Raw genomic sequence first — 22,410 nt, 5'->3', positions numbered from 1 at the left:
ACAAACAAAAACTCAGACTAAAACTTTGGACTGATATGTTTTCAAGAATAAGATTGTAAACAATGCTATATTAACCATACAGTTTGTACTTTATTTTACATAGAGTTGCTAAATTGATATAAATATCTTCATAGTCCCCTAGGGTTTATTTTATGTTGATATATGTGATCAACAAATTAATCACCGATTATCACTGAGTTAATCACTGAGTGATATTTAGAGACAACAAATTAGTTAAACATCATGGCAAAATACTGTGCAGAAAAAATATATATTTTTTTCATGTTACCTAACACTTATGAAAACACCTAGACTGACTTTTCAAAGAAAAAATGCAGTTAGTTCATTTCTGAATTAAATTTAAATTCTGAAATAAATATTTGAGAAATAAATAAATAAATGTGCATTTATTCCATTATTCCATACTGAAATGCACCATAATTATAAGTCTTGCCCTGGAAAGTGAACTCATGGGACATCTATCATTAGTGTAAGATCTGAGTTTACTATGTAAATGTCAGGGAAATCAGTCTGAAAAACTGCTATACCAAATTTACTAATGGTAAAGGTTGTTTACATCAGCTGCAGTGCAGCCTTCATTTATGCCAGTATCTGAATCATTGTTTGCAAGGCATCTCCATAATAGATGATAATCCTTATCTGATACACTCTCTCAAATCATCCCATTTATTTAGACAAAAACAGCTAGGTGCTACTTCTGTGTTCTAATTTAATGAACTACTACTGCTCAAAACAGTTTTAGAAACCTTACATGAACCAAGAGTTAATTAATTAAGAATATAGTTGATTTATTGTGGTGGTTTTACCATGCTAGGCAGCTAAACACCATCAACCGCTCTCTCACTCCCCCTTCTTAGATGAGGAGAGGAAGAAGTAAAATAAAGAACTCACGGGTTGAGATAAGGATAATTTAATTAAAGGGAAAATTATTAAGGAAAGATTATTATTAACTAAACAATTTAACTAAAGGGGAAAAAAAATAGGAAAGGGGAAAAAGGAGGGGGAAAGGGGGAAAAAACAACAACAACAACAAATAAAGGCTACGTGGAAGTGCAGAGGAAAGAAATTACTCTCTACTTCCCACAAATGAGCAATGATTGACCATGTCCTTGAAGCAAGGCCTCAACGCATGTAGCCAGTGTTTGGGAGGAGGACCGACATTTTCACAATGAGAGCCCACCCTTCCTCTCTTCTTCCTTTTTTCCACCTTTTATTGCTGAGTGTGACATCACATGGTATGGAATATCCCTTTGGTTGGTTTAGGTCAGCTGCCCTGGTGATGTTTCTCTTCTCACTTTTTGCCCACCCCCTAGGAGGGTTAGAGAGAGTCCTGATGCTGTGCCAGCACTGCTCAGCAGCAGACACAACACTGGTGTGATACCACTGCTGTTCTAGCTACAAGTGCAGAGTACAGCACTGTATGGGCTGCTGCAGGGAAAATTAACATCCCAGCCAGACCCAGTACATTTATACATGTATTTTTGTATATATTTTGTATCGTATGATGCCAGCAAAGCACAGACCGATTTCGTATATTCAAAATAATTATCAAACATTGAATGCATTCAGGAATAACATAAAATGTTATATTAGCTCAACTCAGTAGCTCTTAAGCAGCTGGGCTAAGAGACAATGATCACATGAAATACTGAAATTTGAGAATAGGTTTTATCCAACCTGACAATATGAAGTCATTTATTTAAAAATAAATAAATAAATATTTTATTTTATTTGTTATTTATTTACTATTAAAATATTATTAATAGTTTTTTATTTATTAAAATAATAGTTTATACTGTGAAGTGAAACTTCACACAGCAGAAAACATATAGCTAATCAGTGGTCCTCTGCAAGACCTATTGCAAACAATATTGCAATCCATATTGCTATTTCCAATGGCGTTTGTAACCTCCTTGTGGGGAGCTCTAACTATGGTATCCACATGCCAGAAAGCCATGTCCTCTGCATCCTCTGTGGCTTCCAGCCACAGGAACTCACACAACTACCCAAACAGAGCTCCCAGTGGAACATGAGACCCTCCAATAGTTAGCAGGGATGATAAATAGGGCTTTAAACTAGATTTGAAGGGGCAAAGAGATAAAAACAGGCCCAACAGTGATAAGCTACTGGACAGCACACCAAAATCTGAGGGACTGCATGCCAATGAGATCATTCAGGCTTCTCCACAAAGTGCTGCATACAATGAAACACATTTGAAATATTTCTACACCAATGTACACAGCATGAAAACAAGCAAGAGGAGCTAGAACCCTTGTCTCAGTCCCAGAACTACAACATCATTAGCATAAACCTGGTGGGAAGAGTCCTGTAACAGTTACAATAGATGGTTATAGGTTCTTTGAAAGGGACAGGCAGGGCAGGCTTCCCTCGCAGCCAAAAGGACCAACCATTTCCTATGGTGCAACAAGCATGGCATTACTAGCTAGTTAAGGGAAGTGATTGCCCCACTCTACTCTGTGCTGGTGTGACCTCACCTTGAGTAATACATGCAGTTTTTTGTGCCACGACATATGAAAGACATAAAATTATAGTGTCCAAAATCCCCCTGGTATGGGTTGCCCACGGAGGTGGTGGAGTTCACTGTCCCCGGGACTGTTTAAGGAAAGGTTGGATGTGGTTCTTAGGGATATGGTTTAGTGGATAATACTGGTAGTAGGGGGACAGTTGGACCAGATTATCTTGGAGGTCTTTTCTAACCTTAATGATTCTATGATCCTATGAAAAAAAAATGGTATGAAGATGGTGAAGGGTCTAGAGGGCAAGATATATGAGGACTAGCTGAAGTCACTTGGATTGTTCAGCCTAGAGAAGAGGAGACTAATGGGAGACCTCAGGGCAGTCTACAGCTTCCTCGTGAGGGGGAATGAAGGGGCAGGTGCTGATCTCTTTTCTCTGGTGACCAGCGATAGGACTTGAGGGAACAACATGAAGCTGCAGCAGGGAAGGTTCAGGCTGGATTTTAGGAAAATCCATTCTTCACTAAGAGGGTGGTCAGGCCTGAGGAAGGTGATCCTGCAGCCAAGTCTGCTGGAGTTCAAGAACAGTTTGTGCAATGTTCTGAGACATATGGTCTCATTTTGGGGTAGTCCTGTGTGGAGCCAGGTGCTGGACTCAATGATCCTTCTGGGACCCTTCCAATTCAGGATATTCTGTGATTCTGTGATTCCATGATGACGGATCACTAGGGAAATTAGCCCGTGGTAAAGGCTCCCAAGTCCCTAAATATTTTAGGGGAAAGAAGTTTTGTTCAAAAGGTAAGAAGGATTGCTGACACATCCTCTAATATGCTTTCATGAAGTTCTCAGTTCCCTCAGGTTACACTACTGATAAAAGAGAAGCAATCCTGTGACATAATTCAGAAAGGGAAGTGAGACCATATAAACCTACAGTAGTTAATCTAACAATGGTCCTGGTGAATGTGACACAAAAATTGATTTAGAATCTTTTGACAATGAATTAAATGAGAGTTTAGCATGCTTAAGGCCAGTCAAAACTGTGTAATAGAGAAGTGAGTATTGTCAAGAAGTTTGATTCCCTCTCTCATGTGATTAACAATTTAAATTTAGTTGATAAATGTAAGGCTTCTGTAGGGTATTTGAATTCTTATGGCAAAACATCTGATTAAAAACACCTGTCCCCATACACAAAATTTTCATAGCACAATATGAACAAACTGTGCTTTACATGCACAATTAACATCTCAGAAGTTTGTGATGAGATTTTGATCAGAGGAGGTATTTTTTGCAGCATTGAATTCACTAATAAATCCTATGATATATGACCTTTCCTCTAGGAGTAATCTAGACAAAAATTTTAAGCTACTACTGATAAAATACATAGATGATACAAAGATAGGTGAAGTGTTCCCTAACGAGGAAAAATAAAATAAAATATCAGTAATCATAGAGCGATCTGATTAGTTCATTTCCTGCAATCTTTTAAACAGTATACTTGGTGGCATAGTGAAATGCTGTTACAGAATTTAGTATAAAGAACACAGGAAACAGTTGTGGAAAAAGGGACATATCTTTGAAAAACATTCAGTGCTTATAGAAATTAATTAACTTGTTAGGAGCTTCCCCTGTGATTTAGGTTTAGAAAGAGTTAATAAAATGCTTGAACATGCAACTGAGCAGTATGAATAGACACAGTTTGTGATTTGGGTGGAAAACTGCCACATTCTACCACATCCTACTAGGATCTTTGATCTAAAGGAGAGGCTGCATCAAAAAACTGTTGACAGAAGGCTGATGCTAGATATACTTAGAGATGAAATGTGGTAAAAATATATATATATATTGGGAACTAAATAACATCTGAAATAGTTATAGCATTGGTTTAAACTTTATTTTACGAGATAATGGAATCTCCCGCTCTTTGGGATTAATGCAAGGTGTAGGAATAACAACACATAATATAATGTAATGTAACATAATCTCATATATCAGATTTCAGATGATCTGATGGTCTGTAAGGTTCTACCTCCTTTAGTCTAAATGCAGTACATTAAATGGTGTCCCAAAATAGGTGTATTGCTGTCATTCAAAATAATTTTGCCGAAATCTGTCTCTTTTTTAAATATAGATTCTTTCAAAAAATTAAGGGAAATTTAAACATACAAACAAAACAAAAACAAAACAACAACAGCAAAAAACAGAGCACACATCTGTATATTAACTAGCCAAAAAGCTTTTTGCTAGAGTATTCATGGACAAGAGTTATGAAGCTAGTAATATGTTGTAAATTTGAATAATAATATACTTCTCTGTTGCTACTTCCTGAATACTAATGCAGTGAAAAGATGTATTAGGGAAAAATAAATAAAGAACAACAAACAAAAAAATCACACACAAACAAACAAAACACGAGGCCAAGAGATAAGGCACCATCCCTCTGTAGAATCTAAAATAATATCTTTCATGTAGTATGTAAATAATCATCAGGGAGTAACTTTGTATTACCTAGCAGATAACTAGAAATGAAATGGAGCTTTCCTTGGCTAGCTTCTCTCATTCTTTGGGATATTTTATTGCATAATAAATTTCTCTTAAGAATAAAAGCCTGTTGAAAATGCTTATGAAATAACCTGTATAGTAATGGATTTTCGGATTATTGAGAGACAACTCAGCTAAGAATATTTCCCAGAATCACAGAATTTCTAGGTTGGAAGAGACCTCAAGATCATCGAGTCCAACCTCTGACCTAACAGTAACAGTCCCCACTAAACCATATCCCTAAGCTCTACATCTAAACGTCTTTTAAAGACTTCCAGGGATGGTGACTCCACCACTTCCCTGGGAAGCCTGTTCCAATGTCTAACAACCCTTTCGGTAAAGAAGTTCTTCCTAAGATCCAACCTAAAACTCCCCTGGTGCAACTTAAGCCCATTCCCCCTCATCCTGTCACCAGGCACATGGGAGAACAGACCAACCCCCACCTCGCTAGAGCCTCCTTTGAGGTATCTGTAGAGAGCGATAAGCCTCCTCTTCTCCAGGCTGAACAAGCCCAGCTCCCTCAGCCGCTCCTCGTAGGATTTGTTCTCCAGGCCCCTCACCAGCTTTGTCGCCCTTCTCTGCACCTGCTCAAGCACCTCGATGTCCTTCTTGTAGCGATGGGCCCCAAACTGAACACAGTACTCAAGGTGCGGCCTCAACAGAGCCGAGTACATGGGGACGATCACCTCCTTAGCCCTGCTGGCCACACTGTTTCTTATGCAAGCCAGGATGCTGTTGGCCGCCTTGGCCACCTGAGCACACTGCTGGCTCATATTCAGCCGACTATCAACCATCACTCCTAGGTCCTTCTCTGCCTGGCAGCTCTCCAACCACTCATCTCCCAGCCTGTAGCTCTGCTTGGGGTTATTGCACCCCAGGTGCAGGACCCGGCACTTGGCCTTGTTGAACTTCATGCAGTTGACCTCAGCCCATCGCCTCTCCAGATTCTCCTGCAGAGCCTTCCTACCCTTGAGCAGATCGACACACGCACCTAACTTGGTGTCATCTGCAAACTTACTGAGGGTGCACTCAGTGCCCTCATCCAGATCATCGATGAAGATATTAAAGAGGACCAGCCCCAGCACCGAGCCCTGGGGAACGCCACTAGTGACTGGCCTCCAACTGGACTTGGCTCCATTCACCACGACTGTTTGGGCCCGGCTATCCAGCCAGTTTCTAACCCAACGAAGCGTGCGCCAGTCCAAGCCAAGAGCAGCCAGTTTCTTGAGGAGAATGCTGTGGGAGACGGTGTCAAAAGCCTTGCTGAAGTCAAGGTAGACTACATCCACAGCCTTTCCCTCATCCACCCAGCGCGTCACCTTCTCATAGAATGAAATCAGGTTCGTCAAGCAGGACTTGCCTTTCATAAACCCATGCTGACTGGGCCTGATTGCCTGCTTGCCCTGCAAGTGCTGTGTGATGACTCTCAAGATAATAAGACCATATCTTTCTATACATTGGTATCTGTGTCAAATATGAAGATGCAAATGCATGTTATCCTTAAACATTGGTCTCTAAAATACATATGATATGCTGAAGTTTTGGGTTATTTCAGTATAACTCCAGTACTGCTAATGGAAACTGTATGGTTCCTTTTTCTTAACAAAGATAATTAAAATAATAATTCCTGGAAGACTACATATATATATATATATATATATATATATATATATTTAAATATATATTTGTGTTGTGTGTGTAAATATATATATATACATACATGTATATATTCATGTATCCTGCTCATTGCATCACATTTTCTTGAGGTTTGTAACCCAGAATAAGTCAGTGTTCCAGTTCAGGGCATGTGTGCTGAAACTGACATCCTGTTATTGTCCTTTTATGACATACAAGAATAAGTATTCCCTGTGCCAGACAGAAAAAGTTCCAGATGGTTCAAATGGCCCAGCTGCAGGCACACACGGCTGAGCCCAGCAGTCATGATGGTGGTACCTTGGGGAAAGTGTTTTTAAGAAATTGCAGAAAATGTGATAAGGCAAAAGAAAAGCAGGGGGATAACCCTGCAGACACAAAAGTCAGAGAAGAAGGATTAACTCCAGGCATTAGAAAAGTAATTCCCCTTGAATAGGTAACAGTGAAGAAGACTACCTGATGGGAACTGTGGCTGGTGGGGAACCTTCACTGGAAGGTATCTTCTTTTACTGAAAGACTGAAGTCTATTGGAAAGCCCATGCCCAAGCAAAGGAAAAGTGTGAGAAGGAAAGATCAGCACTGAGAAAAACATAGTTTTCTGTTGGGGGGAGGCGGGGGTGGGGAAGGGGGCAGGGAGTCAGGAGTTAAGGAGTGAAACTGGACATGGGAAACAGTTTCTCACAATCCAAATCTATTTTATTTGGGGGGAAAAAAAATCTAATTATTTTTCATTGAGTCTGTTTTGTGTACTATTCAAATTTCCCACCATTCTTTCTCTTGGTCTTTATCTCAACCCAATAAGCTTTTTTTTTTTTTCACTCTTTTTATCCTCCTGTTCCACTGAAAAGGGGTAATGAGGGAATGGCTGGGCGGGCAATTGACCATTGACCATATCTAATCCAACCCATAGAAATCCTCTTTCAGTTCATGGACATGATTGCACCTGCCTAATTAAAAAACGCGTTATTTAGCAATGAAGGAACAACATAGATTTGTACTGACAGGAGCAAGCAACTTGCAAAGCATGCTGTTTGGCTATTATGCTGATTGAAAATGTTTCCAGAAAAACATACTCCTAAAGCCTTGTTTTGACCATATTTTGAAAATAAAGCTTCCTTGTGGAAAGTTCAAAACATTGAATATTATGTATGATTTTTCAATGACAATGGTAGAAATTTAACCAAAAATAAAAGTCTTTTGAATGAAGAAATAAAACCCACAACTTTAAATAATCATAAAGTGGAGAGAAATGGGGAACTCCAAAGAACAGTCCAATCCAAAAAAATGGAACGTGTGAAGAAAAAAAAAAAAATCTGTTCATTGCTTTCCTTAGCTGCTGATCCTTAGTAACTCCTTAGCATCTAGTTTTTTTCCTTAGTATTAAAAATCTTCTAAAGAGTATCTAACTCATCTATTCTTTTGACTATGGTGAGTGTCAAGGGAATGATCCTGGTTTGAAATCATACAAAGTACCCCAAATAAACATGACCTGTTAAATCAGCTATTAAGTATAAAAAATTCATCATTCTCTAAATGAAACCAGAAAAGGAGTTCTCAGAGTCAAAACTGAAAAAAAAAAAAAAAAAAAAAAAAAAGGTCATAAAGAACCTTTTCTTTTCACCAATGTGGTTTATTCAGTACCTGGACAAGTCTGATTCTTGGGTCAGACTGTTTTAAAGTGAAAAAAAAAAATCAATGAAGTACAGACACTGAAGTGCAGCTCTTGTTTGTTTGTTTGTTTCATTTATAATTGGATTTCTTTACAATCTCCATAATCAGGAAAAACTTCCATGGATGATTCTTTTTGCTGAGGTAACATTAACTTTATTTGTTTATTTATTTATTTATTTATTTATTTATTTATTTTTCTGCAAACCAGCTATCATAACAACAGAAGAAAGAAATATTAGCAATAGAAAACATTGGTGAAGTGGAAGGAATGACATGGTTAGAGAGGAGAAATGGACCTCAGATTTTAAAAATACCTAATATTTCAATATGTTGTATATGCATATTTATATACTTAATTATTTTCTGACTGTTTTGTTTTGTTTGTTTGTTTGTTTTTTCTGTATTTCTGTGCCAGTTGATTTTAATACAATATTGTAAAGATGGGTATAGACAGAGAAAATGTGGGAAAATGTGATTTTATGCATAGAATATGTTAGTTCAGTAGTCCCTTAGATCTGAGGAATTTAGGAGAAATTTCCTTCACTCTGGGAGTATTCAGTCAAATTGACTGGTTATAATGCAGATATCAAACTTCTGGGAACATACAGCTCAGATGAGATAAATCCTCCCTATGTTTCAGTTCTTCCAGCCACTCCAGCTGGTAAATCAGCTTAATTAGGGACCCAGCTTAAATGTCTCATTGGCGTTTCAGAGACATGGTGGGATGGCTTCCGTGACTGGAGTATTGGAATGGAAGGATATGTGCTCTTTAGGAAAGACAGGCAAGGTAGGAGGTGTCGCCCTTTATGTCAGTGAGCAGATGCAGTACATGGAGCTCTCTGCCTAGGGATGGATGAGGAGCCGAATGAGACTTTATGGGCCACAATTAAAGGGAGGGCAGGGACAGGTGACATTATAGTGGCAGTCTGCTACAAGGCACTTGACCAAAAAGAACAAGCACATGAGGCCCTCTATAGACAGATAGAAGCAGCCTCATATTCACAAGCCGTGGTCCTCATAGGGCACTTCAACCCCCCTGAAATTTGTTGCAGGGACAGAAGGGCATAGGCAGTCCAGGAGGTTCACTGGTCATAATTTCATTCTCCAACCAACATAGAAGCCAACAAGAAGAGGTGCTATACTGGACTTCAGGAAGGAGCTTGTGACAATTGTAAAACTCAAGGATAGTCTTGGCTGCAGTGACCAAGAAATAGTGCAGTTTAGGATCCTGAGGGCAGTAAGGATTGAACACAACAAACTCGATACCCTGGGTTTTGGGAGGGAAGATTTTGGCCACTTCAGGGATCCGCTTGGTAGAGTACCATGGGACAAAGACCTAGAGGGAAAAGAGGCCCAAGAAAGCTGTTTATTATTCAAGGATCACCTCCGCCAAGCTCAGAAGCAATACATCCAAACAAAGAGGAAGTTAGGCAAAAACACCTGGAGGCCTGCATGGATGAACAAAGAACTCCTGGCCAAACCCAAGAAGAAAAAGGAGCCCTACAGAATGTGGAAGCAAGGACCTGTAGCCTGTAGCCTGGGAGGAATGCAGGGAAACTGTCCAAGCAGATACGAATGATGTTAGGAAAGCTAAAGCCCTATTAAAATTAAATTTGGCCAGTGATGTACATGGCAGTAAGAAAGGCTTCTATAGGTATATCAGTGATAAAAAGAAGACTAGGAAGAATGTGAGCCCTCTCTGGAAGGAAACGGGAGACCTGATTACCCAGGATATGAACTACGGACCAGTCAGTCTCACCACTTTGCTTGGCAAGAACATGAAGCAGATCTTCCTGGAAACTATGCTGAGGCACATGGAAAATAAGGATGCGATTGGTGATAAACAACATGGCTTCACTGAGGATCCAACACACCTGACAAATCTTGTGGTCTTCTGTGATGGCTACAGCACTGGTGAAGGGGGGAAGAGCACTTGATGTCATCTAGCCAGATTTGTACTAAGCACCGGACACTATCCACCATGATATCCTTGTCTCTAAATTGGAGAGGCATGGATTTGATAGATGCACCATTCGATGGGTAAGGAAATGGTTAGATGCTTGCATTCAAAGGGTTGTGGTCAGTGACTCAATGTCTAAGTGGAGATCAGTGATGAGTAGCATTCCTCAGGGGTCAGTATTGGGACCAGCACTGTTTAGCACCTTTGTCGTTGACATGGACGTTGGGATGTAATGCACCCTCAGGAAGTCTGGCGATTACACCAAGCTGTGTGGTGCAGTTGACAAACACGCTAGAGGGAAGGGATGCCATCTAGAGGGACCTAAACAGACTTTTCATAGGTGGGCCCATGTGAACCTCATGTAGTTCAATGGGGCAAAGTGCAAGATCCTGCACTTGGATCAGGGCAATACCAAACACAAATGTGGACTGGGTGGAGAATGGATTGAGACCAGCCCTGAGAAGAAGGAAATGGGGGGTGCTGAAATCTGCAAAAACTCAACATGAGCTGGCAATGTTCATGGGCAGCCCAGAAAGCCAACCATATCTTGGGTTTTGTCAAAAGAAGCGTGGCCAGCAAGTCATAAGGGAGTTGATTCTCTTTCCTATCTGTTTTCATGAGACCCCACCAAAATTGCTGCATTCAGCTTTGGGACCCCCAGCACAAGGAAGACACAGACCTATTAGAGTGAGTACAGAGGAAGGCCATGAGAATTACCAGAGGGTTGAAGCACGTAAGGCCTGAGTGCATTTTAAGCCTAAAGAAGTGAAGGCTCCAGACAGACTTTATAGCAGCCTTCCAGTGCTTAAAGGGGGCATGCACAAAAGCTGGAGAGAGACTCTTCATCAGGGAGAGTAGTAATAGGAAAAGGAGTAATGGCTTTAAACTAAGAGAGGGTTGATTTAGATTAGATGTTAGAAGAAAGAAGAAATTCTTTACTCACAGGGTGATGAGTCACTGGAACAGGTTGCCCAAAGAAGCTGTGGATGCTTCATCCCTGGGAGAGTTCAAGGCCAGGTTGGATGGGGCTTTTAGCAACCTGGCCTAATGAAAGGTGTCCCTTCCCATAGCAGGGGGGGTTGGAACTAGGTCCTTTCCAACCCAAACCATTTTGTGATTCTATGATTCTGTGACTGATACTGGTGAGTAAAGGATACATCCACATGAAGTACTCTGATGGACTGTAGCTTTGGTGCTGACAGAACACAGTGATCCCTCCTTCTAACCAGGTTATTAATTCCAACAGTGATTATGGAAGGTTTTGGACATGATGGTACTTGACGGTCCCTTCCAGCTCAGGATATTCCTTGATTCCACGATCATGTTACATTAAATGATAGGTCATATAAATAATATGAAAATGCTATACATGTCTAATCATCTGTTCTTTGTGATCTATATTTAAAGTATTCTCAGGCCTTAAATTATTTCGTGCAGTTGCAACATAATATTACATGTTTGTGCAGCAAATAGCATAATTGGCTCTGTTTCTGCCAGGGATTAATAGGCATTATTCTAATACAAAAATAAATAAATATATATATAATTAAATGATAATAAAGGAGAAAGATAATTTATTCCAACCTAAGTTGGACTATATTTATTATATATTATATATTTATTCCGATCTAAGTTGGAATATATGCACCATATTGTGCAGTATTTTTACAAAACTATGCTAATGTTAAAAGACAGAAATTTATGGCCCATTATAGATAGTTAAACAGATAGAAGGATGGATGGGTGGGTGAATGGATATGTCAACAACTAAGTTATGAAATCAGCAGTGACATACTCTGCTTTCTGTCATAGTGAAGAAGGATACTTTACTGACTTGTGATATGTTGGTCCTCATTCCAAAGTAACTGCTATATTTTATCCATTAAAAAGAAAAAGTAAAACAAAACAAAACATTATTTATTTTATTTTATTTTATTTTATTTTATTTTATTTTATTTTATTTTATTTTATTTTTAATTATCAGTCCAAGTTATATTTCCTAAAGATACCATGTAAAGAAGAAATTTTTAATCTGACTTGCCCCATCTGTATTGCCTGGAAATACTATTCTGCTGACCTACTATGTACATGTATATTATATGCATCTCCTTATTTAACTGATTGTGCAGTTTAAGATGTCTATTTCATTTAAGTCAATGGCACTGTTTTATCACATAAAAAAAATAAACAAAAATCTTATTTCCTTGTAAGATTTCTTAGGAATGATTTAGAACAAAATTATTCCACAAAACAACCTTAGACAGTCAGAAAACAGAGAACAAAATTTCCTAAGTACTTGGAGGAGTTGTGGACTCAAATGAGGGCGTAAAGGCCTTGCAGAGGGATCTGGACAGGTTGGAGAGCTGGGCGATCACCAACCGCATGAAGTTCAATAAGAGCAAGTGCCGGGTCCTGCACCTGGGACGGGGAAACCCTGGCTGCATGTACAGACTGGGCGATGAGACGCTGGAGAGCAGCCTAGAAGAGAGGGATCTGGGGGTCGTGGTAGACAGCAAGTTGAATATGAGCCAGCAGTGTGCCCTGGCAGCCAGGAGGGCCAATCGTATCCTGGGGTGCATCAAGAACGGCATCGCTAGTAGGTCAAGGGAGGTGATTGTCCCGCTCTACTCTGCACTGGTGCGGCCTCACCTCGAGTACTGTGTGCAGTTCTGGGCACCACAGTATAAAAAGGACATGAAACTGTTGGAAAGTGTCCAGAGGAGGGCTACGAAGATGGTGAAAGGCCTGGAGGGGAAGACGTACGAGGAACGGCTGAGGTCACTGGGCCTGTTCAGCCTGGAGAAGAGGAGGCTGAGGGGAGACCTCATCGCAGTCTACAACTTCCTTGTAAGGGGTTGTCAAGAGGCAGGAGACCTTTTCTCCATTAACACTAGTGACAGGACCCGCGGGAACGGGGTTAAGCTGAGGCAGGGGAAATTTAGGCTGGACGTCAGGAGGGGGTTCTTCACAGAGAGGGTGGTTGCACACTGGAACAGGCTCCCCAGGGAAGTGGTCACTGCACCGAGCCTGTCTGAATTTAAGAAGAGATTGGACTGTGAACTTAGGCACATGGTCTGAACTTTTGGGTAGACCTGTGCGGTGTCGAGAGTTGGACTTGATGATCCTTAAGGGTCCCTTCCAACTCAGGATATTCTATGATTCTATGATTCTATGATGTGACAAAACCTCAGTACGAAAAGAATTCATTCTCTGTCATCTGTCAGTTCATGTAGTTTGTCATTGAAATGTTCTTCCACTGAGAATAATCAATTCAGTTTAATCCAAAAATCTATGCAGTGCCATTCTAGAAAAATGAAATAAAGAAAAAAATAATTACAATTGTAATCAGTAACTCTTATTCTGTACTGTCTAAAAACAGATCCACCAGTTTATAGATTTTGTTTGTAAATAAAGTGATATCTAAGCGTTTTTTTTTTTTCTTTTTTGTTCATTTACCATTGAATACTAGCTTCAGAAACTTGGAGTTAAGGCCATTTCATTTTTAACTTCGGAGATTTAAAGAAAAAAAAAAAATGAAGATGAAAAAAAAAAAAGAGAAAAAAAAACTTATTGGGCTTTTTTGTTAAAGATTGCAAGATTGCTTTTTAAATATAAAATATTACTGTCTGTTGTTAAAATAGAAAGTGTTTTTGATAATCTTTCATACCGAGTGAGATTATATTACTTTTTTTATTTGAGGATCTTTTTCCCATACTGAATTCGCTGCCTTATGTATTGCTGTCTCATATGACAGTTTTTGAGTCTCCAAAAATTAGGGATATGTTATTGTTACATAAATTAATTGTCCAATCATTTGTCCATTGTCCGTGTTTGTACTTGTAAATTAGGTTATGTTACAGAACACCTAGGGCACCAAAACTCTCTTGCTTACAATGCTAAACTGTGTCCAGAAACAATGACCTATACAAACTACTACCAGGCTGAAACAGGCCTGGTTGTAATACCAGAACAGGCAAAGACCAAGGATTGCTCACAACAAAGACCTGGATACGTCATCTATGTTGTAAATGTAAGAGGTGTAATAACTTTGGCATGTTCTATGCAGCAGGAGAATAGTATCAAGTTAGATTTATTAGTATATTTGCTAGACTCCTGGGTACCAGCAAACCTTTCAGCAGAAATTGCAGGTTTTCTCACTAAATCTCAGAAAGAAGAGTGCATGAAGACAAATCAATACTCCCTATTTCCATCTTACTATTTTATCTCAAGGACAAATGTAAACTTCAGTTCAGCTGACAATGCTGGGTATGTGGAAAGGGCAAATACTAGTTCGGTTATATAAAAGAAGCTGTAGGTGAAACAAGGTTGTAGAAAATGTTGTTAAAACTAATAATAGAAACTGAAATCTGCTAGAAGTAATACTGAGCTTTATGGTCCCTGAATATTTAATTGTTTTTAATCCTGTAGTTCTAATATATATATATATATTAATATTTAATTTACTTATAGGTCTGGATAGAATCTACTAATGACTACTTACCAGTTTGGGTAGATTATAAAAGGTTTCAAAGTTTGACTTAATTTGAGGAAAGACAGGACTTAACTCCTGTCTTTCCTCAAATTATCTTTTTGGAAGTAGATGGATGAGGGTTCAGAGAGCTGATTTGTATAAGTGAACTTATTAAATGTATCTAGCAATGCTTTGTTTGTTCTAAATGATAATCAAAGCTGACCTATCATCACTCAGCAAGACTGAAATAAAAATAGTTTTTCAAAGCCAAATTGAATATCTTTGAATTTCAAATTGAATTTCAAATTTAATACCTTTAGTTTTTAAATGGTTCTACTGTCCTCCTCTGCCCCTTTCTGATTTTTTTGCTAAGCTTATTTGAAGGATATAAAAGGGACCAAAATTGGTATGGCTGGACTGGATATATAACTTTTAGACATCCAAAGCTAGGGTAAAAATGCCCATTCATTAATCACTAGTGGATTTGACTACTAGAAATTTCACATTTCAATTCAAAAAGGCAGTTATGGAATGAATTGACAGAATTAATCTTCAACCAGCAGCCAGAACCCCTTTTACCTGGTTGCTGAGTGTCCCAAGTATCAGGCTGGAAGAGCAACCAAGAACCATGAAATGAACAAAATGACCAGTACAGGAGAGACTGAGATGTACATTTATAGCTGAGCTATATTTTATTCTCTACTAAGATAAAAAGCTGTTAATTGACTGCCTTTTGTAAGAAACAGTTAAATATAATAAGACGAAGAAGGTTTCATGGAGTTATCTATAATTTTAGGTGCATCACTCTATAATTTCAAGTTTTGAACAGTTAGCTACAAAACTTGTGAAGTCCAGGTTAGTAGACATTGAATTGGATCCAAAATTTGATACACAAAAATACACATCATCTTTACACATCCTGAAGAAAATCAGTGAATTGTGAAACAAGATTATTTTAAATCTCTTTTTATATATTATATATTTATTTCCATTCTGATGTTTCTATACATATAAAATAAAACACATTTCTGCTCAGGGTCATGAAAGATTTCTAATAGCAAAATTATGTGGAAATAGGTTATTCTCCTCTATGTCATGGTCTTGTAGGCATGACTGCACTTTATTTGATCTGCAGCTTGAAAAAGTTTGTGAACAAGTGGCTCATAATGCTATTTTTCTATTATCTTGCCATAATCTTAACAGTTTATTATACCTGTACCGTCTTCTTTCTGAAAACATACTCATTTAATTCCACCCCATCCCCCTGAAAGATGTATGCACTCCTAGTTGAACAGGAAATAGAGTAAATAAGAAAATGTAACTAATTAATTAACAGATAAAGCAAAGAAAATCACTTGTCATTAATTTTCAGTACTACCGATTTTTGAAAGAGTAATTCTGAGCAACAGTTTTCAAAAAAAAATGAAAACCAAACCCAAGAAGTTGTGGAAGTGTTTTGTATAAACAGTTATTTCCTTAATAGCCACTTCTGGTGCTAGCTCACTATTCTACTTACCGAACAAAATATTGCTACAATTTTGTACATCTGTGAGAAAAAAATATTTTTCAATCTCCACTACCTTCAGTATGCTATTAGCTTACCGTCACAAAAACTCTATTATGTGTGTAAATTTATTATATGCCTACATTACAGAAGCTGGAAATTAATTTTTTAAAAAGATATCAAGACCGATACTGTTTAAAAATGAAGAAGCCAGAAGCTTTTTAAAAAAAAAAATAAATCTAAATATTTGTTCTAAAGACTAGTGAAAATGATGTTTTATTATGACTGACATATTTTAATGGAGTATTATAGCTTATAATAGCACAGGAATAAGTATTCAAATAAATAAAATTAAAACATAAACATGTTTAATGCCAAAAATGTCATTCTGATGCCTTACAATTGGCAAAACTTCTTTTCATCAATAACAAATGTTGACAGAAGGAAAAAAAAATCTAAATATTTTCATTTTTTAATTTAACAAAATTCTCCAACGGATATTTTTCCCAGATGAATAAGCTGTCAGATGAACGTGTAATTACGAGTTGACTGCAGAGAGAGCTTCAGTTGGGGTACAGTAGTTTTATTTTATTTTATTTTATTTTATTTTATTTTATTTTATTTTATTTTATTTTATTTTATTTTATTTTATTTTATTTTATTTCAGATAAATCAGACCTAAGAACCTCATCAATGAGAACATGAATCAATTTATGGTGCTAGAAAATACCAATGGATATGCTCTTAATGTCTTTTCTCAAAATTACTACAATTTGAGCTGAAATACCAAACATAGGGTTAAAAAAATCATAAATATCCAGATAGAATATAAAATTAATATACAACTCTAGTAGCGAGTTCATAGAAGCAAACACTTTTTTTTTCTAATAAAGACTATATCCCATTACAACATTTGAGTTTTTCATGTAAGTTTTCCAGTGTGGCAAATTTAAATGAAAAGTTTCAGAACTGTGTATGTTAATCATTTCCTTATTTTATACTGCACACTTATTTTCTTGATTAATTAGAATTTGGAAAACATTTTCTTGTGAGATGCACTATTAAACTATCCAGCAATACTAGATATTTTTATGTATCTTGCTACTTAATTTAGAATGTTTTATTTTGACAAATTAAATTAAAAATTCAAAAATGACAAAATTTAACTAGTTGGAAATTCACCCCAAAGCAGGCTTTGCTTTATCCCTCCACTCCTCCAGAAAACGGAAACAGCTACTAAAGTTACTGAATTCTACTTTATCACAGGAAAATTGGAAGAAAGCAATGGGAGGACAGGGCATAAATCCAGCAAACTATAGTTCAACAGCCCAAGAGAAAAGACCAGCAAATGTTCTTCCTCTTAGCTGAGAACACATTGGATCCATGAACACAGAGGCTAATTCCCTGCTGAGACTCAAGATCACTTCCTGACCCTTACCTCCAAGCTTGTGTTCAAGCTGCCTTTCAACATTAGGATAAAAGCTGTCTTCTGCCAGCATGACAGTCAGCCACTTATCTTGAGTTATAAAATTAAGTTAAAATTAATTTATGTAAATTTTGTAAGAAGTTTGATTATTTTATTGGCTTAATACACTCATTGTCAGCACAACATCCTCCTACAGTTTCTTAGCGGTTTGTGTGTTATTTAAAAAAAAAAAAAAAAAAAAAAAAAAAAAAAAAAAAAAGCACTATTGTAAAAGTTTTGCATAATAAAATTCACAGTGGGATCTTATAAAAAATTAAAATTATATTTATGAAAAAAAAAAATCTCTGAGTTGATTTTACCTACTTGCATGCATTATCTCATGTAATTCACTCATATTCTCATGAAATCACAGTACCATCCCTGGAAATGTTTAAGGCCAGGCTGGATGGGGCTTTTAGCATCTCCCTTTAGTAAAAGGTATCCCTGCCTATGGGGGTTGGAACTGCATGATCTTTAACGTCCCTTCCAACCCAAACCATTCTATGATTATATGTTTTCAGGCATATTCTTGTTCTCTACTGTGTCATGTTTCTTTGTATTGCTTCATTTTTGTTTCTTAAAAAAATATACACAGAAATTGTGTATATTTAATCATGTCTTAATTAGGAGAAGTTTAGGTTTTTATAAGGAGGGATGTGTGACAGCAGCTTTCACTCTTTTTAAAGTTCTTTCTGGAAGAAAGTATGTATCTGGAGGCACAGATCAAAAAATGAATTTATAAATATAAAGTTAATAATAAAGAACTAATAATATTAATGCTATGAAATTGAATGCAGAAACACTTTTTACTCCCTGGAAAAAATACAACAGCAAATGCCATAACATCCTGCACCCCGATACTTAAGACAGCTTCAGTTTAAAAGTTTCAGATTCTAATGTGAAAAAGATGTTATAGGTGACAACTTTGATACACCAGTAAGAAATATGCCCAGTTCTGATATTGGCACTATGGATCTGAATTTGTCATAGAATATGTGCACACATAGGTGGAATGTGTGCATATGTATTAGCATATGCGGGTGGATATACATGTGTTTTATGGTGAATACTTGGTGAGAATTTACTGGATGTTACTAAGGAAAGGGAGAAAAAAAATCCTAAATGAAGCAAAAATATTTGATTTATGAGTTGAACTTTTCTAACTACAGCTTGTCCTTCTTTCACTTTACTATGCTAAGGCATTTTTTACACAGAATGACTAAGGGTCTTCTGAAGGGTCTTCTGAAGGCCACAATGTTCTACAATAGGATTGAGTATTCATTGATAAGAATCCGGGGGAAGGCCAACAAGGCAAATGTCACGTTGAGAGCCTCTCATAGACCACCCGACCAGAATGAAGAGGCAAACTAAATATCAGCAGCTGACAGAAGTCCTGCAATCACTAGCCCTTGTTCTTGTGGGGAGTTCAACTTACCAGATGTCTGCTAGAAATACAATACATGAGAGAGGAAAGAGTCAAGGAAGTTTCTGGAGTGTTTGGAAGACAGAGCTGAAAGACTTGTGGGTGAAGGCTGGAGGCTATCCTGGGCATAGCAATCACAGAATAATAGAGTTTTTGATTCTTGGAAAAGTAAGAAAGAGGTTAGCACAAAGGCCACCTAGAACTTCCATAGGGCAGACTTTGGCTTGTTTAGGATACCTGGGAGACAGAGACCCTTGTGAAGTAGTCCTGAAGGGCAAATGAATCCAGGAAGGCTGAACAGTCTTCAAGAAGAAAATCCTAAAGGCACAGCAGTAGGCTGTTCCCATGTGCCTGTAGTGGGCTTAGGTGGCAAGGTTTTGGTAGCAGGGGGCCATCGGGGTGGCTTCTGTGAGAAGGATCTAGAAGCTGCCCCATGTTTGGGAAGGGCCCCACTGCTGACCAGAGCTGAGCCAATAAGCGATGTTGTTTTGTGCCTCTGTGAGAGCATATTTAAGACAGGGAAAAAAACGCTGCACCACACAGCAGCTGGGAGAGTGAGAGGAGTGAGGAACAGCCTTGCAGGAGCCAAGGTCAATGAAGAAGGAGGGGGAGAGGTGCTCCAGGCGCTGGAGCAGAAGTCCCCTGCGGCCTGCGGTGAGGACCATGGAGAAGCAGAATGTCCCCCTGCAGCCAGGTTGGAGCAGTTTTCTCCTGAGGGATGGACCCTGTGGTACGGACCCATATCTGGAGCAGTTCTGGAAGAGCTGCTGCCTGTGGGAAACCCACGTTGGATCAGTTAGGCAAGGACTGCATCCTGTGGGTGGGACCCCACAGCACAGGAGACAAGAGTGACCGAGAAGGAGCGGCAGAGAAGAAGTGCTGTAGACTGACCATAACCCCCATTCCCCCGTTCCCCAGCACCGCTCGGGGGAGGAGGTGGAAGAGGGTGGATGGGAGGAGAAGGTGCTTTTGGTTTCTTTCCTTTGTTTCTCACTTCTCTAGCTTGTTAGTAATAAGCAATAAATCTTATTATCTCCCTATGCCGAGTCTGTTTTGCGTGTTACAATAATTACTGCGTGATCTGCTTGTCCTTATCTCAACCTTTGAACCCTTTTCATCGTATTTTCTCCCCATTCCTCTTTGAGGAGGGGGAGTGAGAGAGCGGTTGTGGTGGAACTCTGCTGCCCACTTGAGCGAACCACCACAGTGCCGAAAGATAAGCCAGTGGGGAAACAGACCATACTGGCTGAACAGAGAGCTGTGGCTAGAGCTAGCTCAGGAAGAAGAAGAGAGTTTATGAACTTTGGAAGAGTGGCAGTCAACTCAGGAGAACTACAAAGATGTCATGAGGCTACGCAGGGACAAAATTAAATGGACCAAAGTCCAACTGGAACTTAATCAGGCTACTGTTACTAAAGACAGTAAGAAATGCTTCTATAAGTACATTAGTGTACTGGGTCTGGCTGGAATGTTAACTTTCCCTGCAGCAGCCCATACAGTGCTGTACTCTGCACTTATAGCTAGGACAGCAGTGGTATCACACCAGTGTTGTGTCTACTGCTGAGCAGTGCTGGCACAGCATTGGGCCTCTCTCTAACCCTCCTAGGGGGTGGGCAAAAAGTGAGAAGAGAAACATCACCAGGGCAGCTGACCTAAACCAGCCAAAGGGATATTCCATACCATATGATGTCACACTCAGCAATAAAAGGTGGAAACAGGAAGAAGAGGGGAGGGGTGGGCTCTCGTTGGGAAAACATCGGTCCTCCTCCCGAATACCGGCTACATGCGTTGAGGCCCTGCTTCAAGGACGTGGTCAATCATCGCTCATTTGTGGGAAGTAGAGAGTAATTTCTTTCCTCTGCACTTCCACATAGCCTTCATTTGTTTTATTAGTTTGTTTTCCTCCCTTTTTTTTTTCCTTTCCCCCTCCCTTTCCCCCCTTTTTTTTCCCTTTAGTTAAATTGTTTAGTTCATAATAATCTTTCCTTAATTATTATTATTATTTCCTTTTAATTAAATTATCCTTATCTCAACCCATGAGTTGTTCTTTGCTTTACTTCTTCCCCTCCTCATCTAAGGAGGGGGAGTGAGAGAGCGGTTGTGGTGTTTAGCTGCACAGCACAGTAAAACCACCACAATTAGCAACAAAAGGAGGTTGAAGAAGAATACCCGTCCTTTACTGGATGTGGGGGGAAACATAGTGACAAAGGATGAAGAAAAGGCTGCCTTCTTTTCCTCAGTCTTTAGTAGTAAGACCAGTTCTTCTATGGGTACCAAGCTCCCTGATCTGAAAGATAGGGATGGAGAGCAGAATGAAACTGTCCTAATCCATGAATAAATGGTTAGTGATTGGCTACTCCACTTAGACGTAAACATGTCTCTGGGGACAGATAGGATACGCCCGATAATACTAAGGAAACTGGTGGAAGTGCTCACCAAGCCACTTTCCATCACTTATCAGAGGTCCTGTCTATCTTGGGAGGACTGGGATGGGTTGAGTCCAACTGTATGAAGTTCAACAGGATTAAGAGCTGGGTCCTGAACCTGGATTACAATGACCCTATGCAATGCTAAAGGCCTAGGGAAGGGTGGCTGGAAAGCTGCACGGTGACCTGGAGGTATTAGTTAATAACCAGCTGAATATGAGTCATCAGTGTGTTCAGGTGGTCAAGAAGGCCAACAGCATCCTGGATTGCATCAGAAATTTCGTGGCCAACAGGACTTGGGAAGTGACTGTCATCCTTCTGTACTCAGCTCTGGTGAGGCCACACCTCGAGTACCGTATTCAATTTTGGGCCCCTCACTGCAAGAAAGACATTTTCAAAGAAGGGCAACAAAGCTTGTGAAGGGTCTAGAGAACAAGTCTTATGAGGAGCATTTGAGGGAACTGGGTTATTTAGCCTAGAGAAATGGAGGTGTTGTGGTTTAACCCAGCTGGCAGCTAAGACAGACTGAAAAATAACAACAACAACAACAACAATAATAATAATAATAATAATAATAATAGTACTACTACTAATAATGTGTACAAAACAAGTGATGCACAATGCTCACCACCCGCTGACCAATGCCCAGCCTATCCCCAAGCAGTCCAGCCCCCCCACCCCAGCCAGCCACCCGTTTGAATTGTTTAGCATGACGCCAGATGGTATGGAATACCCCTCTGGCCAGTTAGACTCAGCTGTCCCCTCCCAGCTCCTGCTGCACCCCCAGCCTGCCCATTGGCA

This window comes from Aythya ferina (genome assembly GCF_964211825.1).
Source record: "Aythya ferina genome assembly, chromosome: 1".
In the NCBI taxonomy this organism is placed as follows: Eukaryota; Metazoa; Chordata; class Aves; order Anseriformes; family Anatidae; genus Aythya; species Aythya ferina.
The sequence above is the reverse complement of the archived record's forward strand: the minus strand, read 5'-3'. Positions refer to the sequence as shown.